Genomic DNA, 20,058 nt, shown 5'->3' with positions numbered 1-20,058 from the left:
ATGGGAAAAGATTTGGAGCCAATTTCTGGTGGTGGAGGCCAACAAGCAGCTCCATACATCAACAGAACTCTAAGTACTAGGAAGCAATATGATCCTGGAGTTTCTGGAGGGAATTAAAGTGAAGAGTGTTGAATCACAGCTGAAACGACTAGATAAAGTCTTTAGTCCTCAATAACCAAGTATGGTCCTCTCAACTCAGCTCCCACGACATTTTCATTCATCATTGTATGCACATGGCCTATACACTATGCTCTTAGATGTACTGAGAACAAAGAAATCAAAGTAATCTACAGAAATTTTTTTTTAATTTTTTTTATGTTTATTTATTTTTGAGACAGAGAGAGACAGAGCATGAACGGGGGAGGGGCAGAGAGAGAGGGAGACACAGAATCTGAAGCAGGCTCCAGGCTCTGAGCTGTCAGCACAGAGCCCGACGCGGGGCTCGAACTCACGGACCGTGAGATCATGACCTGAGCCAAAGTCAGACGCTTAACCGACTGAGCCACCCAGGCGCCCCTAGAGAAGTCTACTTTTATTAACAGATATCTACAAGGTACTCAGGACAATGAAGACTGTATGTAACCTTTTAAAATGGAATAAAAAATCTTTCCAGAAATAAAAATAAGTATCAAAAAACTTAAAAAAGAATCTAACTTTTTATTGTATGGATCCATGGATAGGCCTGATCTAGCAAAATTTGCCACACAAACTGCTACAGTCAAAGGAGGAAGATGAACCAGTGCCAGTGTGATATTTTTGTATACTTGCTAGTGACCGGTAGATTCAGTTTGAGTGCAAAAGGTCTGTGAGATTTAGAAAGTTGGTAACAAGTTTTGGTTGTCCTGTGATCTGTTCCCACAAACATTACAAAGGTGCTCAATTCAAGAAGCACCTTTAAATTCTGTCTGTGGACAGTATGCTTTTAAATTTTGAACTATCCCAACTAAGGATGTGCTGGTATGATCAGTTCCCAAACATCTGTGCAGTCAATAGATTATCAATGAACCTGGCTGGCTCAGAGCCACACACTGTTAGGAGTGAAGGTTAGATACAAAACAGAAGTTGTCAAATATTTCTAGAATTGAAAAATGTACTAAAGGTTAAATATCTAACTTCAGATGCCCATCGGCATTAGAAAATCACAGACAATGACAAAATATAGTCAATAATAATGTCCTCTGTATTCTATTGCATCACAGAAGTTTAGGACTGAAAAAAGGAAAAAAAAAAAAAAAAAAAAAGACATCGAAAGCCGCCAAGGCCCACCTATCTAAAGAACACTGCTCTACTCCAACCTCTGCTGAACCTCCTCAATCCCATCCCAAGTGGTCATTCAACTTCAATATGAGTATCTCCCTCCCCAGTTTTGGGAAAATGTCTTGCTGATAAGGCATTCTTTTCCATCTTTGAACAGCTCTCACTGTTCTTTACATTAGGTTTTATTTTCAAAGTTCCACTTGAGCTTTGGATTTAGAGTTATAGGCTTTATGATTTTTCCATCCAGAAACCTCTTTTTATAAATTTCTGACTTCAAAACCAAAGGTATTCTCATCAGAAACAGAAGATCTCATTAGGAGCAGGATTTCTAGCATCTCTGCACAGAGATTGCTTCTCGGCCTTTTGGCTAAGATCAAGTGTAGCATCTTTGCACAGAGATGATGAGTAGGTAATTCTGTTAATACCTCTTTGTTACTGTAAATTCCAAGAAAAGGTGACTACTTTCATTCAAAAGGTTTTCATTAAAGCAGATCTGGTCATTACACAGGGCTTTAAAAATTAGACCAAATCTCAGGGTGCCTGAGTGGCTCAGTCAGTTAAACATCTGACTCTTGAACTTGGCTCAGGTCACGATCTGATGGTTCCTGAGTTTGAGCCCCACGTCAGGCTCCATGCTGACAGTGTGGAGCCTGCTTGGGATTCCCTCTCTCTGCCCCTCCAGTGTGTGTTCGTTCTCTCTCTCTCTCTCTCTCTCTCTCTCTCTCTCTCTCTCAAAAAAAATTAATTGAAAAGAAATTAGACCAAATCTCAAGCAACAGATTTTATAAGAACAAATTGGTGTTCTCAATATTTTCCCACTGAGGCACAGGATTAAAATAACGAAACCTAATCAGCATTTTGCTCACCAAACACCCCAACAAGTTAAAAAATATATATAAACTGACCTTAATCTTATTACTTCTGATTTTAATAATTAATGCATTAATTGCCACTGAGTTGATTCTGCTACAGAAGTAGCCTATTCATAACATTTACAGCTCATGAAATACATGCCAGATTCATTTTCTAGAGTAATGAGAGAAGGTATGTTAAAAAGTAAGAAAGATTTATATTCCAGGATCCTTTTTATTCCATGTTAAATTGCTATCCCATCACAGGACAAGGCTATTTATACACAGTTGACAACAAAACTGCCTTAAGATCAAGCTGTATTAGCTTTAGATCACTCATGAGACATGCAGCATAGAATTTCCCAGATTTAATTATTAGTATTAGATTTACCATTCATGTTAATTACTTCATACTACCTGAATAAGATGTTTAACTATTTAATAAAGACATAAGGATCAGATGAAGTATATAGAATGGTTGTTGCCAGAGGTAATCTCAACTCCCAGTATCTATTAATTTACCTGCTTTTTTAAAAACAGTTTGCTTTCCAAAGCTAGAAAGAGAAGAATCAAGGTCCATCACAAAAAGGCTGTTTCTCCAATGCTCAACTTAACAGCCATCTGTCCACAAGTCTTCTCTAAACATCCCCATCCGAACGTGATCACTCCTTCCTGTGAACCTTCAGGGCCCCTGATCTGCACCTCTTTCTGCCTTCACCAGATTATCTTATATGATCATTATTTATGTGTATGTCTTATCATATTTCCCTTTCTGGTTTACAAGCTCTTTGTAGGTAGGACCTAAATATGATTTATCTCTGGATCCCTCACAGTATCTAGCACCCAGTTTGATTACTTCTGAATGAAGAGGCAAGAGAATTGCTGGGTATGGCCTTTCTGAGAAAAAGAGGTCTCTTGAAGAGTGTGGCCCTGAAATAGACTTAATGGGATTGCCTGAACAACCAACCAAAGGAAGTGGTTATAGGAGCTATTCTGGGAAGCTCAGATAAAGGGGGTTCTCTCTGGGCCTTTAAAGTAAGAAGGACAACAATCAGAAATCCACCTGAAACTTACTGAAGTGAATTTAAGATAAAAGGGCAGGGTAGGAAGGCCACACCCCCACACCCCCATACACACCTTGTGCAAGTTGCAAGGCAGACTGGAAGCCTGGAAACATGGGTGCATACCATTCCCAAGTGTAAATCTTTTGAAAGACAGAACTTTGTCAGGAAGGTGACCACGATAGATTAGAAAAGTTTGAAAAATTAATGACAAAAGGTAAGTAGGGGGAGGGCAAGTATCTCTGGCCATACATTAGCAGGAAGAGAAGGAGAAAAGCATGGAGGAAACGAGATGATTCAATCATATCACTGAAGGATGGAGAATCTAGCTGTCACTCTAATATCCAGTTACTCTATCATTGATGAAGAAAAAGAGACCTAAGCAGTTTTCAAAACATCTCAGAACAGAGTGTTCCTCTTTTTAAGGTCTTGGAAATATTCCAAGCTCTTCCTCTTGACCAGGTACCACGATTCACCAAATCCTCCCTCAGTGATATGCCTAGACATGAAACAGGATGTATCAAAAAGATCTACCTCATAAAATTATATAGAAATATAAGTTTTATTGCAATATGCCCTGGTTTCTAAAACTCTGTACCTTTAGACTTTAGCTCTCTTTTCTTGGCACATAATCTCATTCGCTCTATGAAAGTCCTTTACAATATTCCTAAACCCACTTTATAGCTCTTTGAAAATAACTAAAACCAAATAGATGTTGTTGGGAGATAATACCTAAAACCCTAATATAACAACTGTTCAAGGAAAAAAGATCAAAGAAAGCTCCCTTGAAATGAAACGCAAACCTTGACCAATGCTGCTTTCTATTAAAGTACTAGAGCTGACCCATTCCAGGCAGTCAGGTTTCACCTAAAAACAATACTCTTACTGTCAAATGCAAATATATCTTAGCCCAGTTTTGACTGAAAAACAAATCTAAACATTGGTACCACCATTTCCTTTTAATGACCGCCCCCCAATCCAACTTGCGGCCTTTAGGCTATAAGCAACCTTAATCATTCCTGTGTATCTCCAACTTAACATGTATCAAGTTATCTCCCTATGTGCAAAGCACATACCTTCTTCACTCCCTTTTGTGCCTTGCATTTTGAGCATGCCTTCCTCTGTCATTAGATGACATGGTTTTTTTTTTTTCCTTTTTTTTTTTTTTTAATTTTTTTCAACGTTTTTTATTTATTTTGGGACAGAGAGAGACAGAGCATGAACGGGGGAGGGGCAGAGAGAGAGGGAGACACAGAATCGGAAACAGGCTCCAGGCTCCGAACCATCAGCCCAGAGCCTGACGCGGGGCTCGAACTCACGGACCGCGAGATCGTGACCTGGCTGAAGTCGGACGCTTAACCGACTGCGCCACCCAGGCGCCCTTTAGATGACATGTTTTTTATCTTGCCCAACTGCCAGCATTTTTGCATGCCTTTTATTACATTCCAGTACTGTTCAGATATTTATTGTAGTTAGCTCCAGGTTTATTTGAAATAGCCAAAACTGTTGGAATGTTACATTTCAAATGGTGAGAGAGCAATACACAGAAAAAAAAAGAATGTTAATGTGAATTACTAGATGGATAAGAAGGGGGTAGGATTTAAGCTTATCTGTGCTTGCTATTTTAGATATTCTTCTAAACTACAAAGAAAAGTGTAAATGACATTTGAAAACTGAGACTTTTGAAACCAAACAATTCCACCAACAGTCAATTTGGTTCTAAAGTTTGTACAGATGGACCCATCATCAATCATGGCTAAAGAGTATTTCAAACCTTAAGGAGGCATGCGTTCTCTACAATAAAACCAATCTCAAATCAACAATTTCAGGAGAAAAATAGCATCCCTCTGGAAATTAAAAGACCTACGTCTGTGAACTGGCCTACTGCCTACTAATTGGTGGCCCTGGGCCAGTCATTCCACTAAGGCACTCCAGGAGCAATGTATACTCACCATGCAGGCCAAAGGGGTCGTCTGGTATGGAAGACCGACACTTCACTAGTTGATGCAATAAATGAATGAATACAAAAGAAGGCAGGGTGACTAGAGAGAAAAGAGGGGTCAACAATCTTTATGTAAGCTCATCTAAGGTTTCTACTTAATCACGCAAGAAAGCACTAAGCGTAGTGCCAGAAACCTTCTTACTTAAGTTCTAAACCCTTACTTGACTGTATATCAGCTAGTCATACTTACTATTCGCAGGTGATTATACAGTATCCAGTACTATAAGAATGAATAATGCAGCCTGACTGAAGACCCCTTTCCCCAACCCTGATTAATGCCAAGTTCAATGTTTGAGGGTGTGTCTGTTTTTAGCTCCAAGAGGCTAGGTATGAAGTTGCTTTTCAAAATGCCTACTAGAAAAACCATGCTTCCCAAAAGACGAAGGGTTGGAACTAGCTGCACATTGCTCTCCCCAAAGATCTGTTCACAAGGACACATTTTTAAATTGGCAGCAGAAACACTTTGCTTCAAAAACAAAAACATGTTTCTGTTTGCTATCTACTACAACATAATCTTTTAAACAAGGGCCAGATCATAATGCAGTTATAACTAGAAAATAAATGAAGGCACAGCATCTGGTATAAGCAATGAAACTTATAGGAAGGCATGAACAAAACATTTTAAGATTTGTTTCTGTGGAATAGAAAATGATGTGTAAACATCTTACTTCACACACTTTCTTCATTTCTTCAGTAATGTTCTTAAACCATCCCTGCATACGGGACAGCAATAAAACACTATTTTGTATGTTGGAGGAAAAAAAATCAAGTATTTTAGTGAAGTATTCTAAAGCAAGGGTCTGTGAACTACAGACCACAGGCCAAATCTGGCCTGCAGCCTGTTCTCATAAAATAAGTTTTATTAGAAGACTGCACCGTCATTCACTTACACTAAAGCTGCTTTCATGCTACATTAGCAGAGCTGAACAGTTACAGCATAAACTGTATGACCTGCAAGCCAAAAATATTATCTGGCCCTTTACACAAAAAGGATCAGATAACATTTAGAACCCAGTTCGAAACTGTTAAGTTTTATTTCAATGAATCCTTCCATGACAGAAGAGTGTCATCCCTCATTTACTGATGGGGAAACTTAGCACCAGAGGTGGAGAAACTTGCCCTAGATCACACAGCTGTTACACAGCTCCCTCACCTGTTCAGCCTCCATTAGGAAGGAGTGAACTGGGCCAACCCGCTCCGCCCCACAGGAATATTTGTTAATCTCTTTGACTCTCCAACCTCTGGAGAGTAAATAAATTCTTGCAAGAAGAATGGAGAGTTACTGGTTTTTCAGGCTCTGAGCCTGAAAGAGAATTCTGACATTAGTTGGAGACAAACAGTGCCAGTAGCCTGAGTTTTAAATTGTATCCTAAAACAAAGAGGCATTTTGCTTACTGGATTCCTTCTGAGATTCAGAAACCCTGAGAACCACCTCTTCCTGTTCTGGCAGGATCCTGTATTTGTGTGTGCCCAGGAGAGGTGAGAAGTAGGACTCTGCAGAATGTTTCGATGCCAGCTTAAGAGCTGTTGAGTTCACAAACTACTTGTCACAGTCATTACCCTCAATTGATCTTCACTCAGCTCAGTGATAAAGAGATCAATATTATTTCAATTTTACAAATAAGAAAGCAGAGGATTAGTTATCTTAAGTTACTTGCTCAAGATCACAATATAGTTAATGGTGGAGCTCTAAAATTCTGTTCTTGCCTTAAGTCAGCTTGTTCATCCTCACTTTTTGCACTGTTTTAAGGTATGTGTATATTCAAACTGTTCAGAGAGATAAGCAGTCTTGGCTTAGATCAATGACTCAAATCCTTAACCCAAATGATCATTTTTATCCACCTGCTCCCATCATTTCTGTGACAATAATAGAAGATGCTAATAGCACTCTTATCTACTACCATATAAACATCCTTTTCTTATTTCTCTGTTGTCTCTTTCCAAGCTCTGTCCTTTTTTCTTTCCTATTTTTTTCCTTCCCCTTTGCAGGTCTCCAGGTCAGTAGGCAGCACCTATGAATACTCAGCTGTGAACAGTGGGGGGCAGTAAAGTACAGGATAAATACATAAAGAAAATGTACTGGACATGGAGGTTCTCCCTCTCTGACGACTAACTTGCTATGTTTATGATCTTGGGCAAATCTCTTAACTTCTTGGGGGCCTTTGCTCACCTGCAGGAGCACCTCACAGGGCAGTTGCAGCACACAAATGGGAAAATACATGCTAGAAGGCCTCGAAAAATACCAAGAATCATACAAATGCCAGATGGCATATAATCTTCACTGCTCAGAGCTAGATAAGACATCTAATCCTGGCCTGAATGGTCTCAGACAGAACATCAAGTCCCAAGTCCAACCTCCCTTAGGTACTGTAGCCAGTAACTCAACTTGCTTCATCCTCTAATTTAGACTTACTTTGTTTCCATGCATCTGAAACTGGACTCTTAGAAAATATGCTAAAAACAAATACAGAGAAATCTTCTCCCATCTCTTTTAATAGACAAGAAATAAATTTTAAAGCCCTTTAAACTATTAAATTTAGAATGAGTGTACTGATCCAAATAAGCAAAGAATTCAAATGGAAATGACTAGGAATGCTCCACATTTAAATCCCTGAGAATGTCAATGACCAGTAGCTATGCAGGTTTCCCCTCCAGACTAAGCCAAAAACATTTAAATTCCTAGAACATGTCTCCTTGGACACCTCAGACTTCTGTAAGCTAGGAGTGTGTGTGGCTGCTTTGTCCTTCAGAAGAAATCTTGTTACTTTAGAGGGCACAGGAGACCTAGAGTCTAGGCAGCCTCCACCCTACCTGGCCCCAAAGGCTAAGAAAAAGATTCTGTTTTGAGCTCTGAAGAGACCTCTGGCTCCTTCCATCTCCATCCCAAACCCTGGAGTACAGGGAACATGTTCTGAAAGCAAGAACTATTCAGACTATCTCATGGACTGAAACCAATCTTTTACGTTTTTTTTTTTGGGGGGGGGGGGGGGGAGCACTGTTAAGAAGCTTGCTTTTTACAGTACAACTGTAACAAATTAAACTAAATATACACGCTCACTAATTAGTGACCACTAAATTTTTTTCTCCCCAAGAAACCATTCCCAGCACCCAATAAAATCTATTTCTACAATTAACATATTCACTTTCTTCAGACTTGTGTGGCATGTTATTATTTGGCACATTATTTCTTAAGCCTAAAATTTCCCTGCTCCTATCTTCTCCCCAGTTCTTATGTAATTGTCTTTGTTTCTGGCACATCCTCAAGGGAAACATGCCTTGCTCATAGTAGGAATTCAACACAAATCTACTGGACAAATACAAGCTCCTCAAGAACTATTTTAAGACTCCAAGTATCTTTGGCCTCACTCTGGGTCCTTTTCTCTGAAATGTTCACATGGGGAAACCCCTTCTTAAGTGCCTGTACTCTGCTGTGCAATAACCTTTGTGCAGTAATCCAACAGAAAAGTAAAAAAAAAAAAAAAAAAAAAAAAAAGTAGGTATGGAGAGAAACCTGTCTTCTTCAGAAAACATACCACGAATGCAGATAATTCTCTAATCATGGACTCCACTGGAAAACGGGAGATTGTGCTGATGAGTTAATCCATCTAAAACCGGGGGTAGGGCAGTGAGCAAAGAATTCTCAATTAAAAACCTGCAGGGTATTGTAAGAATGTCAATGCGAGCTTGGTTGTATTGATTTGGCTGTATGGATTCTGCTGATTCACAGACACACTAAATTCTGCCCTCTGCTAAGTGTCTTTTATCATTGACTTAAATGTTGAAAGGAAGGCAGGCAATGAAAAAAGCAGAAGAAACAAATCCTCCAGGCCCAACAAGCACTGACCCTCCTACCTCCAGGTATGTAGCTGTCAGGAACTGAGAATGTAAAGACGACTTCAAAGAGTGGAAAGCAACTGAGATGGTAATGCTAGTCCTTTCCATCTGTACATGCTGTATGTGCACTTTGTACAGTAACTCTCTTTCTGTCATCTCATTTGTTTTTCGCTATAAACACGGCACAGGTACTAATTAATATTCCCATCTGACAAAAACACTTCAGACAGACTGAGGGACTTGTCAGAAGGCACAGGGCAAGCACATGCCAGAGCTCAAATGAAAATCCACGTGTCCTGACACTCAGTTCTGTGCTCTTACACCACATGTCCTCCTCCCTTCGTAGAATTAATAACTCAACAGAGGACCAAAAACTTAAGAATGTATGGGTCTTCGAAGCCTGGAACATAAATAAGTCCATCATTCTCCTGGAAGAAGTACTCCAAAAGACCAAGATGCCAGATTCTTATACATTTCAAAGCGGAGAGCTTTGTTTTCAAACTGGTTAAAGCTGCAGTTGCCCACAAGGACTGGGAAGTTGAGGTCACCTGGTCATTAACCAAGAGTGAGGATGAAAAGGTTTGGTAGATCAAGTTAACTCTCTGGGGGCCTGGTGATGGGAAGTCCCTTTACTGCTTCCCTTTGGTTCAGACATAGCCTTAGCCTGGCCCTCTGGCTGGAGGTGTTTCCAGACGTGCACATTAACAGGAGGAATCACCTGACTCAGTATTATTCAGTGTCGCAAAATTATAGCTATTGCCACATTGTGAACATGATGACAATGTTATTTTACTTGTGCAGCCATCACTCCAAGAAATCAGAATTCCTTTGTCCTAACTACCTCACTAGGGGTAAAGCAAGGATTAGAAATCACAGCTAGGAAATATAAAGCAACTGATTATCTAAAAACACCATAAGGCATCTAAAAATACCAATCTATGGTTCCAGATAAGAACACAAATCTAGGGGGTGCCCAATACACACCATAATGTGTGCATTTGCACAACTAAGGAACAGCATAGAACACATAACACAACTCTAACCTCCTATCCATTCGGAAAAAGTCCTTCAACTACTTACTGACCTTAGTGAATTTAGGATTCAGGAAAGACAAATTTCCCACCACACTGGTGGTACTCATTTAGTACCTACCTATTTGCACTATGCCGTGTTCTGAAAAGAAAAGTGGCTATGTTTGAGAAAACTTAAAAAATAGGGGCGCCCAGGTAGCTCAGTCAGTTAAGCGTCTGACTCAGGTCATGATCTCTCTCAGTTTTGTGAGATGGAGCCCCAGGTCACGCTCCGCGCCGGCAGTGTGGAACCTGCTTGGGATTCTTTCTCTCTCCCTTTCTGCCCCTCCTCCACTCATACTGTCTCTGTCTCTCTCAAAATAAATAAACTTAAAAAAAAAAAAAACTCAGTGGGCACCTGGGTGGCTCATTCGGTTAAGCGTCAGACTTCAGCTCAGGTCATGATCTCACAGCTTGTGGGTTTGAGCCCCACATTGGGGCTGTGCTGACAGCTCAGAGCCTGGGGCCTGTTTCAGATTCTGTGTCTCCCACTCTCTCAGCCCCTCCCCCGTTCGTGCTCTGTGTCTCTCTCTCAAAAATAAATCAACATTAAATTTTAAAAAAATAATAATACAGTTTGACTATATATTTGCTCCTTTTATGATCAACTGTTTAGTCATTTCATGTAAGATTATGTGTGATCTCTGGAGAAAAAAAAATTTTTATGTGTCTCCTTTCTGGGGAAGAGCAGCACACACAAGAAGAGGTGGAAGGAAGAATTAGTCCTGGAAGATGGACACAGCTATAGCTTGTTTTTCATACAAAGTAACAAGGTGCAAAGAACACAGGGCTCATGCCACTAGGCTCTGCCTCTTACTTCCTCACCCACAAAATGGGATTAATATTTCTGTTTTACCTACCTTAGGTAAATACCAAGTGACAGAATGAATATCAAATCATTCCATTAACTGTAACGTACTATTTCATATAAACATTACATACTATTACGCTGCTTAACTACCTTCAAGGCTAGCTTCATGGGTATTTGGCCATTTAACTACCAGGAGAGACATAATCATGGATTATGGCTGGAAATTTACCACTTTACCACTTTTTCTCTAGTGAAAAGTTTATTACTTTTATTTTAAATTGAGGGTAATTACAACATACCTAACCTAGAAACTAAATATAGGTGCCTTATATTAAAAGTTCTGCAAAAAAATAAAAATAAAATATATAAAATAAAAGTTCTGCTAAATCCTACAGACGAGGCTATCCTATTGCTGGTAATTTATATTCTATGCTGCTCATTAGTGTTATCATGATCATGTGGCTATAAGTTACTTGCTAAGCAAATGCTACCGAATTCCTACATGTGTATTTATGCTTCATGCAGAGGCTGCCATTTGAGACTTTATTATAAACTTAACACCAGTGAAGATCAAGCCCCATGCAACTTGGGAAACAAACCAACAACCTAGTTTTTGTTGTTGTTGTTGTTTTTAAGTTTATTTACTTATTTTGAGAGAGAATTGGAGAGAACGTACGAGGAGGGGAGGAACAGAGAGAGATGGGGAGAGAGAATCTCAAGCAGGCTCCACGCTGTCAGCCCGATGTGGGGCTCGAATGCACCAACCGTGAGATCATGACCTGAGCCGAAACCAAGGGTCAGATGCTTAACTGACTGAGCCACCCAGGCCCTCGAATGACTTAGTTTTTGCACTGGACAGAGAAAGCTTATGGCTATACATACCTACACACATATACAGAAACATATATATAACTAATCTCAAGGAACTAGTGGAAAACATTTCAAGGAAATATTTGTACATATTCAGAAGAAATGAAGGCCACCCGATTTTAAAGCAGGATTTTTAGTCTTCTACATATCAAAGCACACACTGAAAATGTTAATATTAGCTTTCTGAATACTTAAGCTATGGGCTGATACTGACGCCCTCATTCCGTTTAACTTGTCACAAGATCATGTATCACGCATGGTGCTCTAAGTATTCTGAGAAAAATGTGGGCTAACAATGACACCTTACTTCGTTATGTAGGCCTGGAATAGGGAAGCTATAGATATTCTCTGGTTTTAACTAAACCAACATTTTAAAAAAGGAATAAGCAATTTTAAAGAATACTAATGCATATATGAGAGTTGCACACTCAGATGATAGGGGTGCACAATCAAAAATGCTTACAGAGGGGCGCCTGGGTGGCGCAGTCGGTTAAGCATCCGACTTCAGCCAGGTCACGATCTCGCGGTCCGGGAGTTCGAGCCCCGCATCAGGCTCTGGGCTGATGGCTCGGAGCCTGGAGCCTGTTTCCGATTCTGTGTCTCCCTCTCTCTCTGCCCCTCCCCCGTTCATGCTCTGTCTCTCTCTGTCCCAAAAATAAAACAAAACAAAACAAAAAAAAAAACAAACGTTGAAAAAAAAAAATTCAAAAATGCTTACAGAACACTGACCTAGACAACTCCACTATGTTCACTTCTACATTTCTCAGCTTGAGGGTACAACCTTTTGTTTCCAATTTTGACATGAAACTTTATTCTTCCGGTCCTTCTGTCTATTTTCTCCCTTGATTCTCTCTCATCTTTTCCCCAGGTTCAGCCATAATCTCTACAGCCTAAATTCCAAGTATGCATTACCAGTTCTGCTATTCCTCCAGTCCTGCATGTTGGACCTCTCCAACTGGAAAGCCACCCAGAATTCAAACTCAAACTCCACGTGTCCAAATTCTTCCTCTTTCCCCAAACCTGCTCCTTCTAACTTTTCAGTCTTCCAGTCACCTAGGCTTGAAACCTCAGAGTTGTCCTAGACTCTGTTGTTCAATTCTAATCAATTCCAGGTTCTGGAGTAACAGTGTCCAACAGTGTCCATCTCCTGACCTTTCTTCATATGGCCACTATCTCTATTCAGGCCCTCATCATCTCCATATAATAACAAATATGATGATCATAATACCTAATACTGGTTTAGTGCTGTGTGTCAGGTACTAGCATTGCTCTCCCTTTTCACCCCCATAACAATCCTGTAAGGGTTGTGAACCCAGTATGCAAACTCACTGCATTGTTCACTGTTTCTGGTGCCTTCTACTCAAATTCTACTCATGTCTACATAATAAATACATAATAAATCTCTTCATAAATCTTATAAAAGCACACACCTGAGACTGCCACATCAATCTATTACCCCAGATCTTCAACGGTTCACCAATTCAAGCAGAGATGGTTCAAATTTCTTGACAGTCAAGGCCCTCCAACAGCAGACCCCAACTTACTTCTCCAGACTTCTTTTTCCACTCCCTCCTGTCCCTAACTCATCTCCTTATATGGTCTAAGCAGACTGGACCATTCACTGCTCTCTTCGGCACATGCTGCACTTTTTCAGTCATGACCTTTCTCCTCCTTTCCCCATGCTTGGAATGCCCTTGTTCTTACCTCCCTGAGTCCAACGCTCAGTTAAACTGCCTTCCTTCATTCCTAGGTCAGAAGTAGAGGTCTCCCCTCCTCTGAATTGTGTCCTTTGCTTGTACTTTCCATATCAGTTTCATGTACTTGATATACATCCTCTGTTTCTCCTACCAGAAATGTTAGGTCCTGGAGTAAAATGTTATTTGTGCACGTTTTTAAGTCTCCACATGTAAGACATGCGTGCATGCTGAATCAGTGAAAGAAAGTATACAGCGTACACCTTTGGGACTTCCTCGTAGGTAAGAACTATACAGGTTAAGGAGATAAAGGAAAAATTCATTCTATCTGGGGTATTTCCAGTCAAGCAGGTCTTGCTTTAGTTTTCTATGTAAATGAAAATGATGAAGACAGACCAAATAATAATACTTCCAAGAAAAAAGGTAACCAAGCGAATCGGCACTGCTGTTTGCTGTGGTTTGTCTCCTTTCTTCCTTTGAACTAAAGAATACAAGGTCATAAACTATGTTATGCCACTTTAAGGTTAAACATTTACTAGATTTTTTTTCTTTAGTTTTGCATTTACACTGGAATTTACCTTTATTTCTTACCCTTCAAGTGCCCTTTTTCACTACAGAGTGCAGCACTGTAACTCAATTCATAGTGAACAATCAACAAAGGAAAACTTTTGGTCACTTACTGAACAGTGGGGTCTGGCTTTGGGACACCAAGGGGAGAGACAGGAAGAGAAGAATGACAATACAAACAGAATCTGACCAAGTTCTAAAGATCTGGGCCCAACAGTGAGGCAGCAGAGAGAAGAGATTAAAAAGAAAACTAAGCTTCTGGGAAATTCAGACATGAGGAAGATACTATCCAGCTGTGTCTATTCTAATTTTCAGACACGGTATGCCTCAGCACTTAAACATTACATAAGATGCACATCATTCAGGCTCTCATTCTTTCAATGAATTGTAACTTTAATTCAAATATATGAAGGTGGTGAAAAGAAATGCAACTACAAAGAAAAAATGTTAAAGGTTCAGGGGGCACCTGGTGGCTCAGGTCATCATCTTGCAGTTCACGAGTTCGAGCCCCACATCGGGCTCTGTGTTGACAGCTTAGAGCCTGGCGCTGCTTCAGATTATGTGTCTGTCTGTCTGTCTCTCTCTGCCCTTCTCCTGCTTGCACTCTCTCTCAAAAATAGAAACATTTAAAAATAAGTAAATAAAATGAAAGTTTCAAGTAGATTATAGTCTATCAGAGAATGCAAAATAAGAACAAAACCAAATCCACAACTACCCAAACACACACGTGCAGACACACAATACAACTGTTGGTGGTAAAGATTAAAGTCAACATAGTTAAAATATTATTTGGGGAGTATACAGATATCGATTTCTATTTCAGTCTTGTCGAATGCTTAAAATGATCCTGAGGGGCACACGGGTTGCTCAGCCAGTTAAGCGTGGGACTCCTGATTTCAACTCATCACAATCTCACAGTTCATGAGTTCAAGGCCCACATTGGGCTCTGCACTGACAGCATGGAGCCTGCTTGGGATTCTCACTCTCTCCCTCTCTCTCTGCCCCTCCCCTGCTCATGCTCTCTCTCTCTCAAAATAAATAAATAAATGTTAATAAATAAACAATAAAATAAAACGATCCTGAGACCTTAGTTATAAATACCAGTTGACTCACTTGAACAACCAGGCCCAAACTTGTTTGGGAGTTAGCTTGTCTGTAAGATGTATTCACCACCACCACCACCACCACCACCACCACCACCAAAAAAACAAAACTAAACAAAACAAAAACCCAACTAACTGGCATGCAGGTGCTGTGTTTGTACACCTTAGTTTACTTCCTTGTAATATATGAAAGTAACCAGCTCTCTGGGACACCTCAGCCAGGTGGACACCATTAGCTTCCTAGCTGATTCTCTACTTTCTGAATAAGCAACTGGCTGAGGCAAGAAATCTTCATATCCCAAAAGGGACTATAAGTCTGCTGCCACAGCAGACTTTCTAACCAACAGACTCCACATGGAGACTTCTGAACCTCTTACCTAGCCCATTTTCCCTGTTCCTTCTGTGTTCAAACAGCAAACCTGTATGGATATGCCAAAAGGAAGAGAAATATGAAAAATAAAAAGTAAAGAAACCTGGAATGAACTAAGTGGGAGCTGAATCTCTGAATCTGCGTAGGCCAGTCATTAAAAAGCTGACAAGACTGGGGCACCTGCGTGGCTCAGTTGGCTAAGGGTCTGACTTCGGCTCAGGTTGTGATCTCACGTTTTTTTCATGAATTGGAGCCCTGCATCAGACTCTGCGGAGCCTGCTTCAGATTCTGTCGCCCTCTCTCTGTCCCTCTCCTGCTTGCTCTCTCTCTCTGTCAAAAATAAACATTAAAATTAAAAATTAAAAAAAAAAAAGGCTGACAGACAAGGGCACTTAACCTCTCTGGGCATCAACTTCCCCACTTTACAAGAAAGGAAGTAGACTAGATCCTGAAATGATTTCCATCAGCTTAAGAGTATAAAAACTCTGTATGCATATGTTATTGGGGATAGAAATAGGCAAAAATTAAATCCACTCATGAAGAAGACCACGTATAAATGATTGGCTTTAAGAATGCTTTTGGGGTTACTGATGCCTCCACGAAAAGTATATAGCTTCTCTAAAAGGAGATCTCATTTTGTTTTAGGAACAGAAAGCCCACAGTGACCATGACTGTTGTTTTCAAATGTACACATCCCTGGAAGCGGACTTTTATTTGGAGAGGCCAATGCCAATTTTGGCAAACCTTATTCTGTGTGAATGATTCTTTCAATGCACAGAAAGGAGGCAGACATCAATGCTGACTGACCACGCCTGAGAGGAAGTGACTTAATAGGACAGGAAATCAAATAGATCACAAAATATCCACCCCACCCCAGGGGAAGAAAAAGAGTCCTAAAAATAGAGGACACCAGGCATGTAAAATGGGTGATAAAGAACCCCCCCTGGGTTTCCACCATTTATCTTGGAAATTTATCTCTGTCACAGTATGTATCAGCTATGTGAAATTCCTGCTAGTGCTTATATTTTGATGAGAGACCAACTATTTTATTTTTTTCAGTTTTTATCCCAACATTGACTGGTTTGCTACCACTTTGCAAGCTATAACTACCTCCCAAGCTTGAAAACTGACCAAAAAAATCATATGACCACAAAGCAAACAACAACAAAAAATGGCTCCAGTTTACTTTATAAATATTTGGTGCACAAACTAAAAATGTAACCTCTGCTTAGTAAACATCTGCAACTAACTATTAGAACTCACCTGCATTATAACACAAATCAGAACAGGTTCCCAGTTTCTACTCTGAGAGGTTCCTAAATCTAGTTAAGGGTTTTTTAAAAATCAGCATTCCCATTTCATCTTACTCTGAGAGACTCTTAATTTTTGAAAAAGGGGTTAAAATTCTTTCAAAGGAATCCTGGTAAGGGAAGGTTTGATGGTCTCAACATATGAATTACATAGGATCATGTCAGCACAAACGGGAATGTGCACGTGAAGGCACATGGAACTGGCTTACAAAGACATGTGTCCAATTTAAGCAAACTCCTTTGTAAAAATATTAAAATACTGGCATTCTTTTCTCTGATGCCCATCTATCTTCCTAAGTATTTAACACCCCTCCCCCAACAGTCTGGATTAGTAACAACTTATATTAATGTAGCAATTCACAATTTGCAAAAGCACTTTGACATACATGAGCTCATTTGAGCCTCACCACTAAATAGGAAGGTGCTATTTTTAGGCCCCATTTTTACATGTGAGGAAGCTGACACTAAATGGCTGACTTGCCCAAGCTCACAAAGCTGGTGATAGCTGAGTGGAACCTGAACACAGGTCTCCTGACTTTAAATAGCCTGCTTTTGCTACTACACTATACTACTTCATACACTGTAATCAGAGTAAACAAATGCCCAAATCTAAGACCCCATCTAAGCCTCACCCATCCCTACACACCAACCCTTAGTCTAAGTTATAGTTAGCTCTAGAAGGCCTTTGCTCCTTATGGAAGTAGAGTTTCCTTCCTTTTTCTGGGAAACATTTATCTGGCTAAAGTATTAAATGAGGAGATCACATAAAAAACCATTCGGCATATACTGGAAGTTTTCTCAGTCACCAGGAGTTCTGCATAGGCATGCCTATATGCATTTTTCCAGGTAGTGGGTCAGATTCTCAAGAGTCCATGATTCTGAAAGGTTAAGAACCCAAGCTAGAGGCAATAGCCACATATCTTTCCAAGAAGCTAAATCCACAAAGTTCTCAAGAGAAAGAGTTTTTATCAAGGCCTCGTACTGTGCCCCACTTATTCTGCCTTGCCTGCTCCAGGCCCTCTCCCAGGCTAAGAGTCATTCAGGATCTACGAGTTTTTTAAATCATACATAAAACCTGGAGCAACTGGTAACATATAAATCAATGACTTATAAAAAATAAATGGAAATTAATTACCTGTTAAAATGTAATCCTTAACACATACTCCTTTCTCTTATGATTTAACTTCCCAGAATGAGTCTTCTTACCATAAGCATTCCAATTCCCCCAAAGAAGTTTTACAAACATAACTGCTTTGAACTCCTGAAATGCCATTCTTCACTAAAGAACCCTCTAGATTACACAGAAGACAAGGTAGCGTGCAAGGAATTCTGAATCTGTTAGGCAGTTCACTCAACTATCATACCAAAAGGATTTAGAATTTTTTTGCTGGGGGAAGGAACGGAGAAAAGTGGGAGAGAGAATGAATGCAGCCCCATTGTCTTATTGCTTGAAAACTCCTAATCTGAATCTATAACATATTCCTACTAACCACTCGACTTGAACATCAGAAGTACAGTCTCTTTTCATCTTAAATAGAGCTTTTCAGTCTAAATCTGTATAAACAAACTTTGTCCTTCAATCTTTCAACTCCTCGGCAGTTTTTCAAGGTCACTTTTGCGAGCAACGACAGAGGCCTGCATCTAGCAACTTTCACTGCAACACCACTCCAATTCAAAGAGCCCCGAATCTAAACCCCTATCGATCCTCTCAGGTAAATCCCTTACAGGAGGGGAAGCCAGGGGAAGGCAAATCAACACCCTCCAAACTTCTCTACTAGGGCCTGTTCCTTTTCCCTACCCAGAGACTGAGTACTGCTGGCTCACTGCTCCACACTGAGTCTGCTGCAGAAATGTTCCAATGACCTTCATTCCATATTTGCAAATAAGAAGAAAACAAAGAACTGCTTTTTAAAATCAAGTGTATTATAGATGTTAGTACACGGGACAGAAGAGTGCACTATTCACAAAAACTGGCTGGTTACTGATTAGCAACCAGCATTAGCTTCCTATCCCTAAAAGAGGGGAAAAATATATCAAGGGCAAAAGATAGGGTTGCCTGTACTCTTAACTTTCCAATTCACAAACTGCAGGTAAATTAGGATTCGAAATATTTCATACAGAAAATGAAAAGCACTTTGCTCACATCACTTTAAAGAACCAAATCAATGCCTGACAAAAATGTGTGAAATTGACAGAAAAAGATTTGCTCTTGTCACTGCCAATATAGTGGAAAAGTATGTTCCTCACCAGCATTCTAAGCTCAAACGTGCATTTCAAAACAAAGACTGTTATTTAATTAGTTGGTACGTATCAGAATAGAAGCAGACAGGTAAATCAAGAAAGTTACCGGGAGAATTTCACACTGCCATGTGGGCCTTCACCATTAGAAGCTGCATTCGTGCAAACCGTATTTTCACACAAATTTAGCACAGCAATAGTGTTGCTTCCACCTCTGAAAACACAGATGTCAACAAAGTGCATGGAAACAGAAAAAGTCTTACAACAACTCAGCTTATTCTGTAGGAAAGCTTCAGTGCACTTGAACAAAGGAAAATTATTTGGAAAACAGTTAAGTTTACCCAATGCGAAGAGAAAGTGCCTTGTTTCTGTGTGCCCCTGAAAAATGATTAGCCTTTCTTCATGTACCTGATCTTGTCAATACTCAACTAGGAAAAGAAATCCTAGGTGAAGGGCATGCAAAATCTAAACAGAGCAAGGTATTCTAGGTGCACCAAAAGGTATGCATGGAATGTAAAGTGGCCATTTTCTGAAACAGTGCAACTTGTCTACACTCTCTGAAGCTAAACAGTTTCTACCATTTTAACACAAAACAAAGAATTAAACTTACCGGGAACTGCATTAATTTTACATGTAGTTATTTATATCTCCTCGGACAGGGAGAATTTAAGTCACTCCTAGCCCTCCCCCCCAAAAGGACGGAGGAAACAAAAGGCAGCAGGAGATGCAGAAACCTGAGTCTGGAATGTCCACTCCAGTGAAAACCCGAACAGCTGTCCCCCCACCCCCCAGCAAACTATTCGCCATTTTTCTTTGTCTTTCAGCTGACCCCTGCCTCAGTGAAAAACTCCGAGGCTCCAATGAAGCCCTGCAGCCTCCTTCCACTTTAACAGTCAAAGGCATTCAATCTAGCATGCTATTTGACACCAAACCTTGCCTCCAGAGTGGTCCCATTGGCTGAGCTGCTTTATCAGCTAAGAACACAAAGCCATGATTGGCTGTTCACGTCATCAGTTACCT

At 40.1% G+C, this 20,058-nt stretch overlaps 1 protein-coding gene and 1 pseudogene across 4 annotated transcripts in view; one reads left to right on the top strand and one right to left on the bottom strand.

Annotated features, from left to right (window-relative positions):
- NFYC (nuclear transcription factor Y subunit gamma) overlaps positions 1 to 20,058 on the bottom strand; it is a 66,653-nt gene that overhangs the window by 30,904 nt on the left and 15,691 nt on the right. For 2 of the 4 annotated variants that reach the window (XM_043574565.1, XM_043574567.1), the window contains exon 1: positions 19,649 to 19,938. The exons of the other annotated variants lie outside the window; for them this stretch is intronic. The gene's annotated coding sequence lies outside the window, so the exon portion shown is untranslated. Of the gene's footprint in view, positions 1 to 19,648; positions 19,939 to 20,058 lie in introns of those variants that run through there. 4 annotated transcript variants of the gene reach the window in all.
- Positions 1,605 to 1,687, top strand: LOC122482179 (annotated as a pseudogene).

This window comes from Prionailurus bengalensis, chromosome C1 (assembly GCF_016509475.1).
Source record: "Prionailurus bengalensis isolate Pbe53 chromosome C1, Fcat_Pben_1.1_paternal_pri, whole genome shotgun sequence".
In the NCBI taxonomy this organism is placed as follows: domain Eukaryota; kingdom Metazoa; phylum Chordata; class Mammalia; order Carnivora; family Felidae; genus Prionailurus; species Prionailurus bengalensis.
This window is presented reverse-complemented; position numbering and strand designations above follow the sequence as displayed.